This window comes from Peromyscus maniculatus, chromosome 15 (assembly GCF_049852395.1).
Source record: "Peromyscus maniculatus bairdii isolate BWxNUB_F1_BW_parent chromosome 15, HU_Pman_BW_mat_3.1, whole genome shotgun sequence".
NCBI classification, from domain to species: Eukaryota; Metazoa; Chordata; class Mammalia; order Rodentia; family Cricetidae; genus Peromyscus; species Peromyscus maniculatus.
The window spans coordinates 30719400-30725725 of record NC_134866.1 but is presented as its reverse complement, the minus strand read 5'-3'; the positions used below and the strand labels follow the sequence as shown (position 1 = coordinate 30725725).

The window sequence follows — 6326 nt, the reverse complement described above, 5'->3', positions numbered from 1 at the left end:
ATTTAAACTGAACTTACCCCTCGCAGCCTGGAGACAGTGAGTACCATCTGCCCTTTAGATAGATGGGTGCAGGGACTTTTATCTTTCCCCAAATCTGGAGTTAGAGCTTCCCCTTCCATCTGGTTTCAGATTCCTCCAGGGCTTTCTCCTGCTTCTTTAGAGAAGTGTAATACTTGAAGGCTGTATCAGTGGGATCCTAGCCTGGGGCATGCTCTTGCTAACTTGTATGGGATGGTGTATGAACAAGAGGGTAACTTCCTGTTGTTTGTCTTTTTCCAGGCAAAGCCTAGCCCTTCCATCAAGAGGCCATTCACTGAGGGACATGGTGGTGCCAGCACTTGAGAGGCAGAGACTAGAGGATTGCCACAAGTTCAAGGTTAGCCTGGCCTGACTCAGGCCAATCAGGTCTGCAAAAAGTGAGGCCAACAACAAAAACTACAAATAAACAAAACCCAAAACAAACAATTAAGTGGGACTTTACAGTCAATCCTGCAGTTCTGGGGCTGCCATAAACATTTCATTTAGCCACCAGAAATAGAAAACAAGATGAAATCCACCACAAATCCTTAAGTGCCTGGCATGCTGGCACAGAACTCGTTGCCTCTGTGGTGGACGGTGGGTATAAAGGGGAGTCTTGAAGGGCGAAGCTGGGGTTTTAAGCCTGGGTTTGACTGAAGTGAACAGAATCAGAAGGCTCAGACTGTGAAGAGCCTTGTTTTGGGTCCTTTCAAATCTCCAGACGGGGATGCCCAGGTGGCACGACATTCTAGAGAGACGAGGCTTGGCACTCTGCATTTGGGACTTGTCACTCACATGGAATTTGAAGCTCTGAGTAGATGTGCCAAGAAAGCATAAGAATGCCTGGCATTTGAGACAATTCATAAATACATGGGTTGGAAAAAACGGGAAGTGAAATGGAGTTATTTTAACATGTGCTTTCGAGTTCACCAGGAAACTACAAGAACTGGTGGGATACCTTGTCAAGTTCCGTTACTCTGCTTTGTATTGTTGACAAATGGCCTTAAGCATTCATTGGCTCTCAAAGGATGACATCCAGGATTTTTGGCCTGAGCAACTAGAGGAAGGTAGTTGTAATGGACTGATTTGGGGAAGACGGGGAATAGGTTGTGTAGGGCGTGGTCAGGAAGCTCCAAATCAGTCAAACAGGGAAGTTGGGAAGGCTGTAGATACCGAAGGAAGAATTCAGGGGAGAGGCATGACTAGAGATTAGATTTGGTTTTATTAGCATATCCATAGTGCTTGAATGGGACGTGAACTTAGCTGAAGAGATCATCCCATGTCCTCATCTGAGTGTACAAAGGAGAAGATCTGGGGCCAGTGGAAGAAGGCATTGAAGTCATAAAGGAAAGAACTGAAGTGGTGTCTAAAATGTCAATTATCTTAACTATAAAAGAACTTAAAATGCCAAAGACTCTCACACGCTTTCTAAGCTCAGACCATCCATAGAATGTAGTCGGTTTGATTTCTGCCATGTCTGCATTTAAGTTGAAATCTCTCCAGTATTTTAGACACACACCTGATGAGAATGTAATTACACCATCCAAGTCATCTTTGAATGGCTTTCCCAAAGCGACTCTTGGAGATCATGTGTTCACTTACAATGTTGTCCATTGTTTAGGGTCTTTGGTCATGTGATAGGAAGTTGGACTCTGAGGGACTGCCACGCTCAAGCACTCTTTAGAGTTTCTTCATCCTGTATTTGCGGGAGAAGGGCTGCATGATCACATTAGTGAATGCCTAGGGGTTTTGTTTCCTTGCTATCTTTAAGCAACTTGAGTGATAACAACTTGACTGGAGTTCGAATTTTGTAATTTACCATTGCTAGTCCTTCTAGATTATGTCAAGATCTCTCTGGAATACTGAACCTTGTATCACAGAGAACTTCCAAACTGTATGTCTAGAACCCATGGGTCCGTGAACTTGGGTAGGAAAAGCATTGCATATTTATTTATGAACTTTCTAATAAAACCCAGCATATTTCTTCCTTGATGGATGGAGGCAGCACATCACATCACTTTCTGGACTTTGTCACCAGCTGAAAACCACAGCTATCTTCCAACTGTTCCAGGAATCTCCAAGGCTTTAAGGCTCACTGCTGCACGAGATCACAGTATTTCATGGACTTGGTACTATCTCCCACTGGCTTACAACAAAGCACGGGAGAGATGGCTCATTGGTTGAGAGCACTCGCTGCTCTTCCAGAGGACCCAGATTCAGTTCCTAGGATTCACATCATGTGGATCACACACCTCTAATTCCAGTTACAGGGGATCTGATGTGCTCCCTGGGGTACCCACATGCAGACACACACACACACACAAACAAACAAAGCACAAAGAACACATCTGTGGGTCCCCCTATGATCTTTTGGGTTTGGCTTTGTCCTAATAGGCATTTTATTGTGGTCTGAGAAGGGATTTCATTGGTCTTGCTGGAGCGATGAGGCAGACAGGCTAAGTCCTTGCTGCCTATGAACTTACATCCTTTATACATTTGCTTTTTATCCAAGGTGTCTCACCTTGATGTGGTATTGGTACTAACAAGGACATCAACTTCATTTATGAGTTTTTTTTTTTCTTGCCAGAAGTTTGATGTATTATAAGATGAATCTCTTATTCTTCCTTGTTTATTTATGGCTTTGGGTTTTGAGTATTTCTTGGCAAGGCTTCCTCCATTCACAAGTTATGAAAGTGTTCTGTACTCTCCAACATTTTATTTCAATTTTTTTGTTCATTTATTTGTTTGTTTCTTTGTTTTTAAGACAGGATTTCTGTGTAGTTCTGTGCAACAGAATCTTAAAAGGTCTTATTAACAAAAACAAACCAGGTGCCAGGTATTGGGGTGAATGCTGGAAGATCAGAGAAGCAGGACAAGCCACAACTGCCTCACCCTGCCAATTTCTCAGCTGATTCTCTTTCCTCAGACTGGAGGCCGCTGAGTCTTCATCCAAATGGATCTCAGCTGAACTGCTGCTAGAAGTCTAAAGCCTAACCAGGCTCTAGTTCCTGGTCCTCATGCCTTATATACCTTTCTGTTTCCTGCCATCACTTCCTAGGATTAAAGGCATGAGTCACCATGCCTGGCTGTTTCCATTGCGACATTGAACTCACAGAGATCCGAATGGATCTCTGCCTCTGGAATGCTAGGATTAAAGGTGTGTATGCCATTTTCTGGCCTCTATATCTAGTAGCTGTTCTGTTCTCTGACCCCAGATAAGTTTATTAGTGTTCACAATATATTGGGGGACACGATATCACCACAGTTCTGGTTGTCCTGGAACTTACTCCATAGACCAGTCTGGCCTGAAAGTCAGAGAACCACCTGTCTGTGCCTCTTGAGTGCTGAGATTAGAGGCCTAGGCCACCACACCTGGCTTAATTTTTGTTTTTTGAGACATTGCTTCCTAAATAGCCATTGCTGGTCTGGAATTGGCTTTGTACGCCAGACTGGCTTGCACTTGAAGTAATGCTTCTGCCTCAGTTTCCATAGTGGAGTGTTAGACACTGGTCCAGCTTCTTCCAACATTTTAATAGGGTTTTTGTTTTCAACCAGTACATTTATCCAACTGGAATTTGTTATAATGTAAGAAATTAACTTTTTATTCCATTAATTGAATAGTTAATCTTTTCCTAGCTCACCTTATTTTTAAGAATCTTTATAGTATATTGTATTATATATTATATATATGTATACTCCATAGCATATTGATAAACATGTATAATTTGGTAAATCTTAACTTACTTTTTTAAAGTTTTAACTTATATATAGATGTGTGCAACCATCACTATGATAGAGATAGTCATTTTTATTTATAAATGACTTACATTGCATTTATTTATTTGTTAATAAATATATTTGTACAATCCATGATTCAAAGACACATTGTTATGTATTGAAATGTTTCTGTGTTACTACACACCTAACCCCAGCTCCAACTCTTGAGTTCCTTCTCTGGACGTAATGGATGTTATTTGTTTCTTTTGTGTTTTAGTGCAAGTATTTTATATATAAGTAAAGAAACATATAAACATCATACATATACACAAAATAGTATAAATGTTGTTTTTCACATTTCTGTTTTTGCTTATCAATTTTTTTTAACCAAGAAGGCAGTTTTTGTGGTTTTGTTTAAACACAAATAAAACACACACACACACACACACACACACACACACACACACACACACACACACACACACACCTACTCGTTTTTTTCACTGCGTAGCCTAGAGTTGGGATTGGTGACTCTGATGGCCGGCTGTGCTGCCCTTTCCGCGATGGCTTTTCCGTTCTTGGAGGAAACGCTGTGAGCAATCTCAGCACCATAAGATCTGTTGCACATCAGCATCTTTTCCAGCTCCTTGACATTGTGGATCAGAAACTTCCGGAAGCCGCTGGGCAGCGTGTGCTTGGTTTTCTTGTTGCTCCCGTAACCAATGTTAGGCATTAGAATCTGGCCCTTGAATCTTCTCTGCACGCTGTTGTCGATACCTCTGGGTTTCCGCCAGTTGCGCTTAATTTTGACCTACCGTTCTGACTGGTGCCAGATGAACTTGGTCCTCTTTTTGACGATCATGGGTTTCCCCAGAGGCCGGAGGGCAGCCATGATGCCGCTGTAGAGATGGCAGCCACCTCGCAGGCAGCGCCGAGGAAGAAGCTCCTTATTAATATTTGAATCTCACTCCATGTTTATATTTGAAAAGATTCTGCACTCTTTTTTTTTTTTAATTTCTGCTTAGAACAGCCTTTTCTGAATAAGTATTTATTGAGATTGTACCAGGCATGAAGCCCTTCTTTTGCCTTTGATACATCAGTGAACAAAACAATCAGGAATCTCTTGCCATAGGTCATAGTCTTAGTGATAGCTATCATAAAGCAATCAGCTCCCTACTAAGACATTCAGATGACTCCAGTCTTTTGCTATTATTCTAATTGCTGGAGACAATACTTTGTGCTTATATTGTTCTGGACACATGCACATATGTTAGCAGGAAGCAGTTCTAGAAGAGGAATTCTGTGGTCAAAAGATGTGTGCACATGAGAAGTTTAACTGATATGGTCCAGTTATTCTCAGTAGAAGCTATTGATTTATATTCTTACATTATAATATACTAATATTGCTGGTTCCTCTGTGAGTGTTTTGTGTAGGTTTACCTTTGCAAACTTAATAGGCAGAAAAGAAAACCTAATATTTACTTATCTTCCTAATGAATGACACTAAACATTTTATGCTAGCTTTAGAAGTCATTCTGTGTTGTATCTTGTTTAAAAGTTATTTTTGGCATTTCATGCATATATACAATATGTTGCAATCTATTCACCCTCTATTTCCCTGTCGGCCCTCTTTCACTCCTTCAGACACCCTCCTTTGCAACTAGTCCCTCCCCTGCTTTGTACGTGTGTGTGCATGAGCACACTCACATCTCGATGAGTTTAATCATATCATTGCATATATGAGCAAGAGTGTTGAGCTATTTCCTGGAGCAGTGGCCATATCACTGAAGAAAACGACTCTCCTGCCAATAGCTTCTCAGAGAGAGGTGAACTTCACAAGCCCCTCCCTTTCATGACAAAATGTTGATCTTCTGCAGGTCTTGTGTGTAATCACAGCAGGTATGTGCTCAGGATCCTAACAGCCATATCGTATCCAGAACACAGACTCTCATAGCACCTCTCTTCATCCTTTACCTTTAAAATCTTCCCTGTGTTCTATTGTTGTGGTGGTTTGATTGAGAATGCCCCTCGGTAGGCTCATATGTTTGAATTCTTGGTTCTCTAGTTGGTGGAATTGTTTGGGAAAGGTTAGGAGGTGCGGCTTTGTTGGAGGAGACCTGTCACTGGGGGGAAGGGGGTGGGTAGGCTTTGAGGTTTCAAAAGCCAGGGCATTTCCAGTTAGCACTCTCTCTGTCTCTCTGTCTCTGTCTCTGTCTCTGTCTCTGTCTCTGTCTCTGTCTCTCTCTCTCTCTCTCTCTCTCTCTCTCTCTCTCTCTCTCGTCTCATGCTTCTGGATCAGATGTAAGCTTTCAGTTTCTGCTTCAGTGCTATACCTGCCTGCCAGCCAGAACCTCATGGACTCACCCTCTGAAGCTGCAAGGCCTCTGTAAATCCTTTCTTCTATATGTTTCCTTGGACGTGGTGCTCTGTCACAGCAATAGAAAAGTAACCAAGACAATGATAATCCCTGACCCTTGGCAGGAGTGATACAGACGTCTCCTTGATATAGGTGATTTAGGGTTCACCAGGCAGCAGCCACTTAATTTCAACACTTTGATCTGTTAAGAATCCCTTCAACAACCCTCACAGAA

At 42.0% G+C, this 6326-nt stretch overlaps 1 pseudogene; it reads right to left on the bottom strand.

The window, feature by feature from the left end:
- Window positions 1-4222: 4222 nt before the first annotated feature.
- LOC102904821 (large ribosomal subunit protein eL32 pseudogene) lies at window positions 4223-4627 on the bottom strand (annotated as a pseudogene).
- Between the last annotated feature and the right edge of the window lie 1699 nt (window positions 4628-6326).